Raw genomic sequence first — 19,357 nt, 5'->3', positions numbered from 1 at the left:
ATCTTATAACATAACTCTATGAGAACACTCAGCAAATACTTCTTGAATGAATGGCCAATGAGTAAACATTAAAAGTGGGTAGCTAGGCAGTTTTTATCAGCTTGGCAATGCTCATCACCCTATTTTATAATCACCAGGGAACAGCTTAAAAATACAGATTCCTGTGCCTGGAGGAGAGGATCTAAGAACCTGTATTTTAAAAAAAGATTCTCGTGATTGCTTTGGCAGCACATATACTAAAATTGGAACGATACAGAGAAGATTAGCATGGCCCCTGCACAAGGATGACATGCAAATTCGTGAAGCGTTCCATATTTTTTAAAAAGGAAAAACAAAACAAGCTTCTCAGGGGATTCTAGTACACAGCTGTGTATAAAATGCTGAGTTCCAAGAGGTTATCTTACAGAGGAAGCTGACATGGGCAGCATTTTTCACATCAAAGGGCATCTCTTAACTCAAGGTGCTCTTCCTGGCAGGGCTGGCAAAGTTGGTTCCTTGCAACTTCTTACTTCATTCCTTACTCCTTTCAAGACGTTCAGATTCCCTCTAAAATTTTTCTAGATAGCAGTGAGGTGGCAGGCTGTCATCATTTTAGGTCTCTAATAACATAAGTGGGATAAACTCCTTACTGGGGCTGGAAAGCAGGAGAGTTGGAGGGTATTCAAGGGATGTTATTTATGCTTACAGAGAGTAGTCATAGGAATTGAAGGATAGCAACAGTTTAAATTTAAAAAAAAAGAATTTCAACAATTCAGCTACAACTTCTAAAATTTTTTGGAAAGACTGTTGGGCTAGAAGGAGCATCTGTGTTTAGGATGAGTCATTATATGGAACACACTACTATTGACCATGAACATGGAAATAGCTTTGTTATTTATCAGAATGTTTTGCTAGAGTCACATTTTATTAGTTCTGAAAATACGTTGTAGAAACTGACATAATTTTCTCTGTAGGTTTTCTATTAAATTAATTGCAAAAAAAACCAGTTTGGAAGGATAAACTAACATATTTTATAATATATAAGGATGAATATTCAGAAATGTATTGAAAAATACAAACCTTTAACAAGCAGTTCATAAAAGATAACTATAAAAATAACAGTATTTCTGCTAATGCATAGACTGTTTCTTAACTGACATTGGACATATTAATAGATTATGAGAAAGGCCAAGTCCATTCCAGTTGACCATGGCCCATATAGATTAGCATATATCCCCCTGCCTGGGGATACGGTGATCCACTTGTCTTGCTGCCACCAAAGACATGCTGCTGTTCATAAGTCCCTGAAAAATTGCATTTTGTACAATCCTCGATCTGTCTCTTTCTTTGGTCCCACAGCACTTTCCATCTTTGATGACTTGTACTCAGACACTAAGACTGGGTTTTTCTGGAACCGTCGGTATTATATCCATAATAGTCAACTTTTGATTAACTTGGAAAGGGTTGAGTTTTGTGGAGTTCTTCCTCTTGAGTATGTTCAGTAATGATTTGACTGGCTACAGTAAATGGTTATGGATGAAGTTCAAGGGCTTTATTCCCCATATGCTTTCAAGCCCTGGTGGGTGAATGTACAGGTTGTGCCTTGCATAAGTGCATTGGGTCTAACATGATGCACATGAAGGCTGGCATTGAGCGTGTGCTCTGGTCATCAAGCTCTATGCCCTGAAAAGGGTTGAAATGGTTGAGAGAAAGGGAGGCAATGCCTCTTTGTAGTCCTGTATTTGTTTTCAGTTTAGTGCAGCAAGATTCTTTTAGTCTCTTGTGTAGAATTAACTAGTTTAAGGACCAGATCACCACAGTGAAAAAACAAGACATTGAAGGAACTGAGAAACATAATACCCACCCCAAAAATACCTCTTGTCATTTTTATTCTTTACTGATTCAAATTAGACATCAAAGCATTCATATTGGGTAAAACCTAAATTCACATAATGAGGTGGAAAAATAATCAAAATCCAGGTTTTAATTATGGAAATCATACAGGAGTAAAATGTTATGAAGGTGATGAGTATGGAAAAACCTTCTCTTCTATTTTTATGTGACACCAGAGTGTTCATGCTGGAAAGAAGAGAGGAGCCTGCCCTAGATGTGGTTAAGTCCTTCAGTTGCTAGCCAAATATCTTTGATCACCAGAGAATTCATGCTCAGTTAAACATGCAGCCCTGCAATAAATATGAAATATGATAATTCAGTGGAATAGAAGATTTTCATATGGGTTCAAGATTCTTTGGTAAATTTTCAATTAAGAGCAAAACTCATCTTTTTCTAATTATATTTTGATTTTACTCAGCAAAATGCCACTCAATAATGGTTTTTGCTCTAAGTGTTGAAGACAGATGGAAACCACTTGCCAACTCAAAGATTTTTGTTTTTTTGGAAATATCTGCTCCCCAAAGAAAATCCTTTACCTTTCCTTATGCTGTTTTCTATGCCTAGAAATCTTTCTTCATCTCAAGTTAACATATTTTTTTTTAAAGAGAGAGTGAGAGAGAGAGAGGGAGATAATTTTTTAATATTTATTTTTTTTAGTTTTCGGCGGACACAACATCTTTGTTTGCATTTGGTGTTGAGGATCGAACCCGGGCCGCATGCATGCCAAGCGAGCGCGCTATCGCTTGAGCCACATCCCCAGCCCTCAAGTTAACATCTTAAATGTCAATTCCATTGTCCATCTGTCTTTGACTTTTCTAAGAAAAGTTAGTCACTCTCTCTGGTTCCACCTTTATGCTTTATTCATAAATGTACTCCAAGTCTTGGCACGATAAAGGTTTGTTTATGACTTGTGAGGCCACTGGATTATGAATTTTTGTTGTTTTAGTGTTGTTGTATGAATGGATTTTTTGGCAATGCTAAAAGCAAATGAAGTTTTCATGTGGTTTGATATTTTCAGAAATATTTGTGGCTAAAATTTAAAAAAAAGGAATGTAAAGTAGTATTTTTTTATTGTGCTCATGCAATATATAAAACACCACCATGAAAGAATGAGATGTGGTTTCTTTCCCTAAAAATAGTAAGGGAGATAAAGTATATAAATAAGTAACCACAAGGTAAGGCAGGAAGTGTTTTAAGTCCACCAAGAGAAATGCAGATAAAGTGCTAGGGAAGGACAAAAGGGAAGATACTGCTTCCTGCTTTGGGGTGTAGTCAGGGCATCCAAGAGAGGATCTTGGCTTATTGTTAAGTGTGTCCATTTTTCAGCTTTTTATTATAATTAGGGGAATATAAAGTTAAATGTATGTTGCAACAGGAAAGTATTTTGGAGAAGATAAAGAGATATTCCTGAAAATTGAAGTTAAAAAAAAATCTAATGAGTTTTCTAGAAAGATATCATCATTCTTAACATTTAGCAGGGATGAGAGGTGGGAGGGAAAGGGAGAGAGAAGGGAAATTGCATGGTAATGGAAGGAGACCCTCAGGGTTATACAGTGGAGGGGGTAGAGAGAGAGGAGGGGTGGGGAGGGGGAGGGTGGAGGATGGGAAAGGCAGCGGAGCACAACAGACACTAGTATGGCAATATGTAAATCAATGGATGTGTAACTGATGTGATTCTGCAATCTGTGTATGGGGTGAAGGTGGGAGTTCATAACCCACTTGAATCAAAGTGTGGAATATGATATGTCAAGAAATTTGTAATGTTTTGAACAACCCACAATAAAAAATTAAAAATAATAAAAAAAAGATATCATCATTCCTACCTTGTTAGCACCTAATCATCTTCATTAATTTGTATATCACTGCAAGTGAAATGGCATTTTGTGTGTGTGTGTGTGTGTGTGTGTATCAGGCCAAATTGGGGTATAAACTTTCTTTTTTTCTTAGAGTGACCTCAGACTTAAGTTGAAGGGCCAGATTTACTTATGGTTAAATCCAGCAGAAGAATATGGTTCTTTCTCCGCCCCCCCAGCTGGAATTATATTTTCCCACTTTTTTATTAGCACATTATAGTTGTACATACTGATGGGATTTGTTGTTACATATTTGTACATGCACAATATACAATATAACAATATAATTTGTCCAATATCACTCCCCAACACTTTTTCCTCTCTCTCTACACCTCTCACCCTTTGATTTTTTTTTTTTTCCTCTACTGCTTTCCCTTTGATTTTTCATGAGATCTGCCATTTTTCTTTCACTTTTCCTCTCTAGCTTCTACATATGGGAGAAAGCTGTCCCTTCACCTTCTGAGTTTGACTTATTCCACATAACATAATGGTCTCTTGTTCAATTTACCTTCCTGCAAATGCCATAATCACGGTTTTCTTTATGGATGAATAAAACTACATTTGTACATATATATTTTCTTTATCCATTTATCCATGGATACCTAGGCTGGACATCTAGGCTGGTTCCATAGTTTGGCTGTTGTGCTAATATAAATATGGGTATGCATGTAACATTGTAGTGTGATGACTTTAATTCTCCAGGATAAATACTGAGGAGTGGCATAGCTGGGTTATATGGTGGCTCCTTGCCCAGCCATCCTGATTCCCACAGTGGTTGTACTAATTTACGATCCCACCAATAGTGTAAACGTGTTCCTTGTTCTCCACATCATCTCCAGCATTTATTATTAGAACAATGGCAATACTTGGAAATAGGGCATAAGATTTTAGGCATCAGTAAACTAGATAAGCGTAACAAGATGGTAAACGTTTTGTCAGCTAAGGTTTAAGTGAGGTTTAAAAAAACATAAAAGCTTTACAAATTTCTGTAAGTTATCATTCCCTATTAGAGTTAAAAATAAAAGTGATGGAAAAAAATTATGGACAATATTGTCAAAGAATACCTACTTACTTTAATTTTCAAAAGATGAACATAAAATATCTTCTTTATCAGCAAACTAAATGTGAAAGTCTATTTGACCTAAATATAAATTTTACATAGGAAAGAAAGTAATGTCAATTTCAAATTAAAGTTCCAGTTTCCTTTTGAGAATGACATTGTGGGAAATGTCATGGATGAGATCAATCGTGGCAGAGACAAAATGACTGGGCATTTAGATGGACATTTTCAAGCCTCCCTTGCAATTAAATATGCTGGGTGACTGAATTCTAGTCAAATGAGGTGATGTATGCCACTTCTAGAACTGATCCATAAAAATTTTCCTATGCACTTACCCTTTCTCTGGTTGAATGTAAGTAAACACAACAACATTCAAAATCATGTGTTAAAGATGGAAGAACCACAAGATAGGCTAGGTCCATCTTAAAGGAGAGCCAGTTGCCATTAGGAACACTCATTGTGAACTTCATGTGTGCAAGAAATAAAATTTTCTGTTATTGTACATTTGAGTGTTAGTTATAGCAGCTTATGTTGCCTTAACTAATATAACAAGGATATGCAAATCTTCTCTTGGTAATAGTTACACACTTCAAATGAAGTTAACTTCAATGCTTCTCCCCAAAACCACTGCTATGTCCCACATTTATCCAAATGTACAATATAACCCATTCCCAAGAATAATATAAGTTTTGGCTAAGAATCATATTTTATAGCGTAAAGTCTTGAATCTGTTTAGCCTGGGGTTAAATCTCAGCTCTTCAATAACCAATTGTATGGTCTTGGGCACTCTATTTAATTTCTTTATGTCTAAGCTTTCTTATCCATTAAATTAGGAAAATAACTTTAATTCACAATTTGTTGTAAAGATTAAAAGAGGAGATCTATGAAAAATTTCCTGAACAATATCCCCACAGAATATTTAATAATTCAGTATTTAATAACTTATTAAGATTTTTGTGAAAAAAAAGCAAAAGTGTCCTAGCATTTATGCATTTTTCCCTCTGGGTACTCTTTTTCTCTGTATTTCTCTTTTAGAATTCTGCCCTGTTTAGATTGCATTGTACAGTCCAATAATTGCCTTAGAACTCCATGTGGCTAGTGCCATATATTAGGCTCAAAGGAGTCCACCCTTTCCTAGTGGTCTATGGGAAACAAGACATCCCTCCAGCTTCCTCCAATCCAGGCAAAGGGAAGAATCTTGATTCCTCCCAAGTGCCAAGAACCAGTGGAGCTTAGATACACATTCTAGAGAGGAATAATGAATTGCTGTCGTATCTTTGGGTAAGCACCTTTCTGGTTCAGGATTCTAAACTTTAGGTATCTTGCTGTTGTTTTCTACTTAAGAGACATGACTACTGTTCAAAAATAAGTCAGTTTAGCATGCCTATAATCCCAGTGGTTCTGGAGGCTGAGACAGTAGGATCGCAAGTTCAAAGCCAGTCTCCACAAAGTTGAGGCACTAAGCAACTCAGTGAGACCCTGTCTTTAAATAAAATACAAAAAGGGCTAAGGATGTGCCTCAGTAGTTGAGTGCCCTGAGTTTAATCCCTAGTACCAAAAATAAATAAATAAATAAGCCAGTTTCAGTCTTGATGATCTCAAGGGAGTTAGGCAAAATATACTACTTTAATTTAAAAAACAGTATACCAATTGAATACTGTGTGTCAGATACTGCTCAAAGAACTTTGATTATTGTTTATTGGTTGAGATAAATGCAAATATTTTCTCGCATTAATCCATAGCTTTTCTACTATTCTTTGTATATGTCACTACTATTGATCCAGGTATTCAAAATCCTGGAGCTATCCTAGATTCTTTATGTTTATCCAATTCATCAGCAAATCCTTTAGGTTCTAGTACAAAACATAATTCCATATTTTCTTTCTATTGTTATGGTCACCACTTTCATTTAAGGTTCCATGGTTCTTGCATAAGCCTTGAACCTTCTCTGCTTTTCTGTTAGCCCACTAGAACATTTTTTTTTTTTTTTTACCTAGCAGGAAGAATGATCATGCTAAAATGTAAAACAAATCATATGCTATCACTCCCTTCCTCCTTTCCCTTTCAGTGACTTGCTGTGGGAGACATGGTGAATTGACATCAGGCATCCATTCTACTCTTCTAATGGGCTTTCTAATCTCGCAGGGAATAGAAAAATTTAAATTGGGAATTTAAAAGAGTCTGAAAATTTAACCAATACCACTTGGCATGGGTCTTATGTTTTACCAATTTGATGTTCATAAGACAGATTAGAAAGGTGGAAGTAGGTTGGAGACTGTATTCTGGCTGCCTTGGCTATCACTGCAGGTAAGTGTGGTTGCAGAGACATTGAGTTGGTGCAGATGTTGAGACAGTTGTGGTACCAATGAGGGCTTCCTCTTCCCTGGGTCATGGCCATGGCATCTGTTCTTTAAATCACCAGTTTATTTGTAACCTCTTTATTGCCCATCTTCCTGATTGTGGCAGAGATAGAGCATTTTTGGTAGCCTACTTGGATGGTAGTGTTCTGGTCTCATTCCTGGAGGCCTGGTTTAAAGCTTGCTCTTACAGCACTTTCAATGATTTTATAAGCACCCAAATTGTGTGTATCAAATCTCTTTCTCATTAAATAACAAGAGGATTTTTTCTGCTTTCTGTGATAGAACGTTATCTGATATACTCCAAATAACACTTAGAATTAATCTAAAGTCCTTACTAAGGTCTATAAGCCCAGTATATTCTTACCATTGGCCACTCTATTAATTCTCTCTGACTCTGCTTAAGTCAAACTATGCTTTTGCATTTTTCTTCTCTCTTGAACACACTAAACTTGACTCTATTAGGGCTTTGGTACCAGTTATTCTTATTCCCCTGGATCTATGTTATGACTCATTTACTTTTTTTCATATCTTTGCTCCAATATCACTTCTTCAAGCGGTTCTTCTCTGACCACCTATCTAGCTTATGACTCTCTGCACTCTTGTCCTTTTGCCTTCCTTTATCCTTCTTCATCACACTTTATCATAGTAGATACCATGTTTGAAATGCAAGCTCTGTTTTGTTAATTGTTTTATCCCTGGAGGGTCAAACAATTTTGTGGCACACATATGTGCTCTTTAAAAATTTGTTGTTTTTATATATATACGTGACAGTAGAGAGTATTTTGACATATTATATATACATGGAGTATAACTTATTCTAATTAGGATCCTATTCTACAGCAAGTGCTTTATAATTTTTTAAATGAATTTCTATTTTAGAGATGGGAAGCCTGAGGCAAAAAATAATTAAATGCCTCTTTTAGTTCATACAGTGGTGGTAGAGCTGGACTAGGAACCCAAGCAGTCTGATCTGGGGCCATTTGCTCTTACATAGGACACAATTCTGCCTCCCCAGCCTAGCCAATATCCAATCAAGTGCTCATGATTTCTGTCAGCAGGAATCATGGAGGTGGGTGAACAGTTGATACAGCATGAAGATTGAAAAAGAAAAGAAATAAAAATGCTTCAGCCTTTGCCTGTCCAAGAGAGGGATGTCCTGACCCATAAACACAACTGTCTGCCTGTGAAGCAGGCACATCCCTGTGGTGGAGACAGGTGGCAGAACGGAAAGAGAGATGGCTCAGTGCCCCCATCTGTGACAACATCCAAGTGGCTCCCCTGTTCTGACTGATTTTACAACCATCCATCCCTCTGCTTTCCAATCTCCAAATATGCATACTGCAATCCCTTCAAAATCACCCTCTCCCTGCCCAGAACCCTTCTCTATGTTGTTGTGGGTTTTCTTTTAATTTCATGGAGCTGGTTTTTACTATTCCCCCATTATCCTTATTTGTTTTTCCTTTTTCTTCCTTCTTTCTCTTTTTCCTTTCCATTCTCTTCTAATAGTTTAATAAGACCATTCCAGTGCTAATTTTCCACATTTAAACATATTAATTTAAATTCAGAAATAACAAAAAGTGTTGATTCATTAATATTTCCACTTTAGGTCACCAGAGAGGGAGGTTGATGAATTTGTATCATTGGCCTCTTTTGTCACCAGCTTAGGGTGGTCATCATTTTCTCTTAAGCCTTTAGTTCCCTGGGAGTCCCTATAGCCTAGGGGAATGAGCAGACCTGTGGAGTTAACCAAATCTTGGCTCAAACACTGCTCTACCTCTTCTTATTAGGGTATCTTTTGCCAAGTTTTTTTTCCCCCTATCTCTGTTTCCTTATTTGTAAAATAGGAACAATTAAAATCTTCCCTGCAGAGTTTTGTGAGGGTTAGGGATAATGTAATAGAGAATCTGGCACAAGTAATAGAACATTATAGAACTATGAAAGGAAAGCAGCATTTTCCCCTACATTAAAGCATAATAACATTAAGTGATTAGTCTCTGATTACACATGGAGTTAATTTGTACAATTCATTTTCTAAACATACTTGCTTTCTACTGGAGGTTGTATATACTATTAAGAAAAAATTTGTTCCAGTGCCTATGGCAAGATATTTTCCTTAAAATATAATGTAAATTATATTTCTATTTTAAAATTCTATTTTATCCAATTTTTGAATTTTTTAAAAAGCTAAGACATTCATAAAGATAAAATAAACTGTCTGAATTTAAATTTAATCATAGAATACTGTGCTAGTATAGTTCATTTATGTGTAGACTGATGACTTCACTGTTGTCTTCTCCCATGATGCACACAGATTTGTCAAAATACATTATATCAGGATCTATTCTGTTCTGATTTCAAAGACTTCAGTGTCTTCTATAAATAATTTATAATTGATAATATTCAATACTTATTAGGGTGCAAGGAAATAGACACTATTAGATATTTTGCTTGAAGTATCACCAATTGTCCTGAGAGCTTCTTGTCTTAAGGAAGTTCCATAGAAGTTCATACCCTTATTTTCAATAATTCCACTTATAGGAACCTCTTATAAGAAAATATTTAACGTGTGATCAAGTACTTTTGAACAAGGGCATTTATTAAGCATCATTTTAAATTAGAAAAAAATTAAAACATCCTGAATGTTTAAAAAAATTAAATAAAATAAATATTAAAAATCCATTACAATAGTTTTGCAAAAAATCATTTGATGGCATTGGAACATGTGATAAAATTATAACTTAAAAAAAGCAGAACAATATAAACTAATATATATAACACAACATTATAAAATTTTGCATGAAATATGTACTAAAATATCATATTTATTTATTTATTTAAATATTTAGGTACTAAGCATTGAACCCAGGGGTGCTTTACCACTGAGCTACATTCCCAACCCTTTTTATTTTTTGAGACAGGGTCTCCCTTAAGTTGCTTGGAGCCTTACTAAATTGTTGAAGCTGGCCTCAAACTGGTGATCCTCTGGCCTCAGTCTCCTGAGTCACTAGGATTACAGGTGTGTACACTACACCCAGAACAATCCTAATTTTATAAATAAAACACCACATAAACAAAGAATGGGAGGAAATATAGGAAAATGTTAATGGTACTTATATCTGAATGGGAAGAGTTTTATTTTCTTCTCTGTAGTTTCATGTATTTTGTAACTTCCCTATAACAAAGATGTGTGTGTGTGTATGTGTGTGTGTGTGTGTGTGTGTGTGTGTGTGTGTGTGTTTTAACCAGGGATTCAACCCAGGGGCACTTAACCATGGAACCACATACTCAGTCTTTTTTTATATTTTATTAGAGACAAGGTCTTGCCGAGTTAGTTAGGGCCTCAGTAAGTTGCTGAGGCTGGGTTTGAATTTGTGAATCCTCCTGTCTCAGCCTTCTGAGTCTCTGGGATTACAGGTGTGAGCCACTGTACCCAGCAAATATGTTATTCTGACAATAGGAAAACCTTTTTAAAACAGAATAAAATAAATTGAAGAAATTTAATTTCACTCTGAATTATAGACTTTAAAGCCTCTAGAAGAAGGTTAGCACAGCCTACAAGCAATTGGTAAGCTATGTATAATTCCTGTGCTCACTGTAGTTGCTTCTCATCGATCTTTCTGTGGCTGTGGGGAAGTAGTTGGGTCTTACTTAATGTTATCAAGTCCGAGGCCAGGTGAGCCGGGTATGGCAGAGCACACCATAATGAATCACAGCGACTTTGGAGGCTGAGGCAGCAGGATCATAAGTTCCAGGTCAGTCTTAGTAACTGAGTGAGACTCTGTTTGAAAATAAAAAGTAAAAAGGGCCAGGCACAGGAGGATTGCAAGGTCAAAGCCAACCTCAGCAAAGAGGAGGCACTAAGCAACTCAGTTGAGACTCTGTCTCTAAATAAAATACAAAATAAGGCTGGGGATATGGCTCAGCGGTTTAGTGCCTCTGAGTTCAATCCCTGTTACCCCGCCCCCCCCCAAAAAAAGTGAAAAGGGCTGGGAATGAAGCTCACTGTTGGAGCAGCTCCTGGGTTCAATACCCAGTACTAAAAAAAAAAAAAAAAAAAAAAAAAAAAAAAAATGTCTGAGGCCAGGTGAAAAAGTCAAGAGTTCCTGTGGAGTGAGTCCCAAGAGAACCTCTCCTGACCCTGCACACCCAATTGAACCATCTGCATTCATATCTTCCCCACTCCTCCCTTATGTTCTCAATTTCCCTGAAATCCACTGTTGTAAGGTGACTGTACCAGGCACTGAAAACAGGAAGACATGGTTATTGCCCTTCTAGGGCTCTGGTGGGAGAAATTTTGAGATGAACTCAAAGTTAAAAGTAGAGCTCAGTTGCTAGTTTTTCCCAGATTTTCTGACTCTTAAATGATTTATGGTTTTTAATAATGATAACACTATTATTAAGCCTGAGGCCATCATATGTCAACTATATCAACTTTTCCCCAAACTCACTACTTTTCTATATCTATGCCTGCCTTCCTTCTTCCTTCCTATACTCCAATCTCAGAGGAGTTCACTCACATTTATATGTACTGTACGTGAGCTCTGGAGGAACTTCTTGGCTTGGCCTCCTAGCCTTTCTGTAGACTTGCTTTTTTTTTTAAATAATTCTGATCTGTAGATACTGTTTCAGGCTGCCATTCTCTCTTACCTGGACATGGCCTGCTAACTGCTCTCATCACTTTTGCCCTTGCCCCCTACCATCTATTCTCAACACGGGAGCCAGAATAATTTTTATAAAACATAAGTCAAATCCTGCAACTCCTTTACTTGAAATCCTTCTCTTTCAGAATCCTTTTGTGATCTGCCCCTGACCTCCCACCAGAACCTGGACCTCAGCTTCCACTTTCTGTTCCCTTTTTACTTCAGATGAGGAGTTCAATTTTGGGCATGCTGAATTTGTTATGCCATTTGGATTTCCAACTGTCTCCTTGTTCTTTGTTGAACAGATGCATGCTCTTACCTAGAGGTTTTGTACTCCTGATCTCAACCAGGAAACTCATCACCCAGATATCAGCAAGGCTTGCTCTCTGACTTCTTTGGGGCTTTTGTTCAAATGACACCTCAGTGAAGCCTTCCTTGACTACCTTATGAAAAATTACAGCTGCACCTCCCTACAGGATTCTTGACTTTTAATTTCTCTATAGTACTTGCCATCACCTGACATTCTCTGTATTTACTTTTATTGTGTGCTTCCCCATGAAAGCCTATCTAAGCCACGGGTTAGATACCACATTCTTCTTCTTCTTCTTCTTCTTCTTCTTCTTCTTCTTTTTTAAAGAGAGAGAGAGAGAATTTTTTAATATTTATTTTTCAGTCTTCGGTGGACACAACATCTTTATTTTATTTTTATGTGGTGCTAAGGATCGAACCCTGTGCCCCACGCATGCCAGGTGAGCACGTTACCGCTTGAGCCACATCCCCAGCCCAACACATTCTTCTTGTTTAAAGAAAGCATAATGACATGTGTAGTCAGCTTTGTGCTCCTATAGTGAAATACCAGCTAACTTTATAAAGAGAAAAGGTTTATTTAGCTCATGGTTTTGGAGGTTAAAAGTCATGGTGCCTGTTTTAGTCAGCTTTTCACTGCTGTGACTATAAGATCTGACCAGAACAATATCAGAGGAGGAAAAGTTTATTTGAGGGCTTATGGTTTCAGAGGTCTTAGTCCATAGAAGCCAGCTTCATTCCTCCCAGCTCAATGTTAGGCAGCATCATGGCAGCAGAGTGTGTCATAAGGAACCAGCTAACATAATGATCAGAATGCAGAGAGAGAGAGAGATCTCCACTTGCCAGTTACAAATATATACCCCAAAGCCACGCCCCTAATTCCCACCTCCTCCAGCATAAAGGTGGGAATTATGCTAACACTTCAATTACCACTCAGTTAATCCCTATCAGGGGATTAATTCACTGATTGGGTTAAGACTCACAACCCAATCATTTCTCCTCTGAACTTCCTTTCATTGTCTCACATGTGAGATACCTCACATTCAACTATAACAGTTCCCAAGAGCACTTCATGGTGAATAGTGGCTTGTAATGATGCAAGCTCATGTTAGAGCAAGTGGTCCCACTGAAGTAGGATAGAAGAAATAAGAGTAGGTAGAACAAAGACAAACAAGGAAGGAAAGAGGGACTGGAACTTTAAATCTAAAAACTCCATGAACACTCTCACTTTTACTCCCTGGGCCTATTTTTTCTCCAGGCCTAAATTCTTAGGATGACCAATAAATCTTAGAGTACTGTTAAGTTCAGTTAATTAGTGGCTTACATGGCTATCTTACAGAATGTATTTTTAGGCTAATTAAAAGCACAAAGGAAGATATTGTTTAAAACTCATGCTACATGTATAGTCCAAGTGCTGTTAACTAGATAATGTCAACCTGAAGATTCTGAGAACCCAACCACTGTGATCCACTTGTGCTCCATGATCAAAAGAATCAAGCTCAATAAGCTCACACCACCCTACACACCTCTCACATTCACCATTTACAAATTTTCCTTTAAAAACTGATGCCTGAGATTCCCAAAATGCCTTTCATTCTCAAACACCAGCAGTTCCTCTCCCTGTGAGTGTGTATCTTGCTCTATTGCTTGTTTTCCTGAATAAATATCTACTGTGTCTCTTTTGGTGCATCTGAAATTTCTTCTTCTTCTTCCTCCTCTTCCTCTTCCTCCTCCTCCTCTTCCCTTTCCTCCTCTTCCCCCTTCCTCCCCTTCCACCCTTCCCCCCTTCTCTTCCTCCTCCTCCTCCTTTTTTTTTTTGGTGGTACTGGGGATCCCTAGCCCTTTTTGTTTTATTTTGAGATAGGGTTGACCAGGCTGACCTTGAACTTGTGATCCTCCTGCCTCAGCCCCCAAGTTGATTACAGTTGTGAGCCACTGCCCCAGTATAGTGTTAGCTATTCTTGTATGTTGTGTGTCCTGTGGTCTCCTTTCAAGATATCCTAATCAAGCATATGCACTCATCTCCCAATGCTGAGAATATCAGCTGCTATTTGCATCTCACACTGGGGATGACCAGAGAACTGCTTGCCTAAGCTCCAAGCCCTCTCAGGTAGAGGCCAATGTAAATGACTGGCTGACACAAAGGTCCTGTCCACTGCCTCAGTGTAGGTCAACTCTGAAGGGTCAAAGCTCCACAGCCCTTTTTAGAATCAGCCAAGTTTTTAGGGGTGACTGCATTAAAGTTGAGTTTCTCCCTTCGCCCAGTTCTGCCTTCCTTACAGATGAATCCTGTAAGACCAAACAACTTCCTGCATGCAATTCTCTGTCTCAGTCTGTTTCCAGGCATTCCAATTCAAAGCATTGCATAAATCGCTCAACAATCTTTATAGGGGAAACATCTAAATCTTTAGGATATTTTATGAGGCTCTTTGGGATTGAAGCCATTCTCCTCTCCACCCTCACCTCTCATGATGCTGTCTTGCATGTTTTCTTCTAAGACACCCTCAATGGCATTCCCCACCTTGCTCAAGTTTTCTGTATGTTCTACTTATAATGCAATTGTAGTTTATTCCTGGAGAATTCTTCCTCATTTCTGAAGAGTTAGTCTTGTCTTCCAGAAAGCCTAAATCCATGCTTAATCTAGTACTAAGTCCCTCCTCTATGCTTGTATAGCATTTTGTATAATAGAGATACCCCTTGACTAAGGATAGGATGGCGTTCCAAGAAATTTATCATTAAAGTTGAAAATATCATAAGCCAAAAATGAATTTAATATACCTAACCTAGAACACATCCTAGCTTAACCAAATAGTATACTGTGGTGTATCGGTTGTTTATCCTTATGACTGGCAGTTTGGTGCTGCTGCCCAGCATTGAGATTTGTACTGCATATCATTAGCCCAGGAAAAAAATAAAGATCCAAAATTTAAAGTATGGTTCCTACTAAATGTTCATCACTTTTGCGTCACCATGAAGTTGAAAAATTTGTAGTCCAACCATCATAAGTCTGGGAACATCTGTACTTTCACCAAATCACTTATTATATTAAAATTATACAGAATATTAATAGAATGACAATTATTTAGTTATTATAAAGAGGATTACTAATTCAGCACATAGAGAATTTATAGATGGACACGATATCTTTATTTTGTTTATTTAGCTTTTTTATGTTTATTTAGTTTTTTATGTGGTCCTGGTGATTGAACCCAGTGCCTCATGCATGCTAGACAAGTGCTCTACCACTGAGCCACAACCCCAGCACTGGAGAATTTATTTTTAATTTAGTTTTATAGGGAGGAAGAAAGAAGAAGAAATCGTGAATTTGTTTATGATCTACAAGTCTTTCTGCTTTTTAGTGAAAAATAAGTCTCATACTATTCTAAAGCACAGGAATGCTTTGGTTCTTAGTATTACCAAATACTGTTTCCAAAACAAAAGGAAACACGTTCCAGTAAGCAGATCTTAGAAGTAAATCTGGTCTTTGCTTCTGGTGGTGGTTAGTTGGGTGGGGAGAGTGTTGGATGATCAGGAGCAGAGAGAGCCCTGCTTTCCATGACAGGAATAAGGTGAGTAAATGAGTATAGAGTCCTGATCACTGGAGGAAATGGGGGAACTTGTGGTGGATGTGCCACATTCTTTCTTTTCTGCTGATGTCCTAAAAGAGTCCCACCTCTGTGTCCTGTACCCCATACCCTGCTTTGGTGTAGTTCAAGGAAGAGGATCCTGATATTACTTCCAATACCAGATCATTCATCATGACAAAATATGGACAAGTGATACTTTACTGCATTGGTTCCAGGGGACAGGGTCTAGGACAGGTTCCAAAGTGGCAATTCTTTTCCTTTTCCTTACTCCTTCCCCCATTCTTCTATTTTATTTTTTTAAATGTTTGGTATTAATTTGGTAATTATGGTAGAAAAGGGAGGATTGGCTTAAATAGCCTCACTCACACTTGATCCTCCTGCTTGGAGGTACTATAGAATATTAAGCAAAATTTGGCTTTCTTTGATTCTTACTGTCATTGGCAGACCTATCTAACAGCCACTCCTACATTGTATATATTTATAATCCGGCCACAAACTAACTCTTTGTCCCCAGTGCATTGGCCCATTGGCCCAACATGAGCCAGACCCCCACCTGTGGTCCAGGCAACTATAGCAGGGCACTGACTCATGGCATGTTTAAGGAGTACCTCCCACAATCATAATATGGATAAAGTTGGCTTAGCTGATTCCTGAAATAAAGGGAGAATGACAGGTGTCTACTGCCTCATTACTAGAGTTCTTGCAAAAAATGTTTAAGATTATTTCCCAATACTTACTAAATCTGAGTTAAAATTAGAAGCTGTATCCCTAACAGATGTAGACATGGCATTGCTCAGTTTCCTTGAAGAGGCTCTGTATCTGGAATATTCAAAATCTTGCCCAATCCCAATCTCTTCCCCACCTTAAAACACCCGCCTTTCCTTATACCTCTTAAAGTAAATTCTAACTTCTTGAATATTTTGCATGGTACATCTTACTTCCTGAGAAACAGTACACAAGTTGGTGAGTTGGTGGGGATTTTTTGTTTTTGTTCCTTTATTCTATAATTAGAATAGGAGAAAACTAGAACTACATCAGGAATTGTGCAGTTTGGCAGCTGGCATTTCTTTTTCTATCTGCTGATTAATAAAATTTCAATGATTGGATTTTTGGTAAATGTAAATTAAAATTTACTAATATCTTCATGAACACATATGCTTAGTGCTTAAATCAGCCTGGCAAGTAGTATAAGAGAATCATAACCACAAACAAAAACAGCCAGATTGTTCTCTCCCCTGCTAAGAATCTTATAGTTAAAAGAACAAAAATAATTTATTTCATCTTGCTCAACATGAGTTTGTACATTCTACCATAGAGAGAGCCAAACTAAGAGTTGTTTTGTGATCTACTAGCTATTAGCTATGACCCTAGATGAGTCACAATTGCTTTGAATTCAGTTTTCATATTTGTAAAATAAACTGGTTAGAATAGATAGCTTAAGATCCTATAACTTCAAAAATCTCATTTTGTGGGCTGGGGCTATAGTTCAGTGGCAGAGTGCTTGCCTAGCATTTATGAGGCACTGGGTTCAATCCTTAGTACCACATATAAATGAACAAATAAATGAACAAAAAGGCATTTTGTCCATCTACAACTAAAAAACATTTTTTTTTTTAAATCTCATTTTTCTAATTATGAGTTTAAGAGCTGGAGGCTAAATAGTTATTTATGGGACAAATGCTCATTATAAGAGCAGGTAAGAAAAATATAGTAAAGAATATTTAACTCCCCAAAATATAGGCAAACGTAGAGCAAAACTTAGCTTATTAGAAGTCACTGCAGTCAGGATGAACAGAACCTTGACAGAATAAAGAGGGAGGGGCCAGGTAATTTTTGTATGGGATTTGGGAGCTTTGTGTGCAAGGGGTTTAAAGCAGGTGTTTTAAGGTGGGGAAGAGATTGGGATTGGGCAAGATTTTGAATTAATTATTTAAGGTTGATTGGCATACTGAGGAAAGAGTCTTAAAGTAAGTCCTGATAAGTAAACCATGGTTTGATAAGGAAACTTTATACAAGTAAGAAGACTGTTGTCTCAGATAATCTGATTTGCAGGGATTTCCTGAAGCAAATAGAGAAGTTATTTATGGCTTATGGTCTTATCTTTCTGGGCAAATTTTCCTGGAACAGATAACTAAGTCATATTGACACAGGTGGTCTCGGTTCTTATTTGACTACATGCAGGTGGCCGTGGTTCATTCTCATCAGCTCTGAGTTAATGCAGAACAAAGTAGACTGCAGCAGAGAAAGCTCCTTTCCTGGCTTGCCTTGAGTTTCATACTCAAAATACTCTTCTTCCTACTTGACTTCTCCTCTTGAATATATTATATACTTTCCAGATTCCAAGTAGAACAAATAGATTCCAAAGAGAACTTCCCTTTATATTCTCCATTCCAGTAAATGGTAGTACCACCCATATGCCCAGTTATTTAAGTAAAAAAAACTTACGAGTCTCTCTTTCCTTATACCTCTACGTGCGCTGATAAGTTCAGCTGGTTGGACCTCCAAAATATATACTAAATTCAACTACTTAACATCTTCATTGGTAAAACTCTAGCTCAAGTCATTCTTTTATCTTGCCTTGGGCACAAAATCACTATGTGATAAGATGCCACACTGGACTTTTACCTTTTTCTAGAATATGAATGTTTATTTCCATATCATATTTCTTCTACTTATCTGCCTTGCTAAACCAGCTTTCCCTGTGGCTCCTTCTCATTGTTGAAACCTCATCACGGATATCCTTTATTTCCTCAGAGAGGACTTTCCTGAATCACCCTAAATTGGCCTCTCTCCCCCATCACTGTATACCATTGCTATATTTATCAGAGTTAGCAATTTCTGAAGCTATACTATTCTATACTTTGTTTCATGTCTATCTGTGCCAAGTGAATAAAAACCCTATCAAAATAGAAATCTCATCTACTACATAGCAGGCCCTATATTACCACTGCCTTGACCAGAACTTGGCATATAGCAGATTCTCAAGAAATAATTGTGAAATGTTTCATAAAGAAATTGGGCAAAGAATAACTGGATGAATGGAAGTATGGATTAATATATGAATTATTTAGTAATCATTCAATTGTAATATAGTTAAAGATGCTAAATATATAATCTCTGTATCCTCATTCATGGCTTAACATTCGTCTCATCATTTAGACTATGTTAAATGTCACCTTTCACACAAGTCCCAATGTTAAGAAATAAGATTCTTTTTACAATAAATCGAGTACTATCAAATTTGTAGTAGGTATTTTTATTGAGCCACTTAAAGAGGCATGAACAGAAGGATAGTTAGTCACATCCCCAGCCCCAGCCAGGCAATGAGAATAGAAAAGATTAAAAGTAAAAGACATAGCCTTTGCCCTCCTGGTTGATATTTAGTGACCATACCATCTGAGCCCTAAACAGGGTCCAAATATTTCAGGATCTCACATCCTAACATTTGGGGGTTGAACTTTATTCTGAAAGCCATGAGAAGCTGATGAAGGATTGAAACAGCAAGCAGACTGGCATGATTTCATTTTCATTTTACAAAGAACAGTTGGTCTGTTGGAATTTTACAGCATGACAGAGATGGGAGGTTGGTAATGGAGGTTAGAGGCAAAGAAACTGAGAAGTCATTTATGAGATGCTGGCCATAAACCTAAGCCAGAGATGATGGTGACTAAAGAGAGCT

General features: G+C 37.3%; 1 non-coding gene across 1 annotated transcript; it reads left to right on the top strand.

Moving 5' to 3' along the window:
- The first annotated feature begins 212 nt into the window (after nucleotides 1–212).
- Nucleotides 213–319, top strand: LOC114088680 (U6 spliceosomal RNA). Its single transcript, XR_003582025.2, has one exon. It is a non-coding gene; the product is annotated as a U6 spliceosomal RNA (small nuclear RNA).
- The last annotated feature ends 19,038 nt before the right edge of the window (nucleotides 320–19,357 follow it).

The sequence above is a fragment of the Marmota flaviventris genome, chromosome 3 (assembly GCF_047511675.1).
Source record: "Marmota flaviventris isolate mMarFla1 chromosome 3, mMarFla1.hap1, whole genome shotgun sequence".
In the NCBI taxonomy this organism is placed as follows: Eukaryota; Metazoa; Chordata; class Mammalia; order Rodentia; family Sciuridae; genus Marmota; species Marmota flaviventris.
The sequence above is the reverse complement of the archived record's forward strand: the minus strand, read 5'-3'. Positions and strand labels throughout refer to the sequence as shown.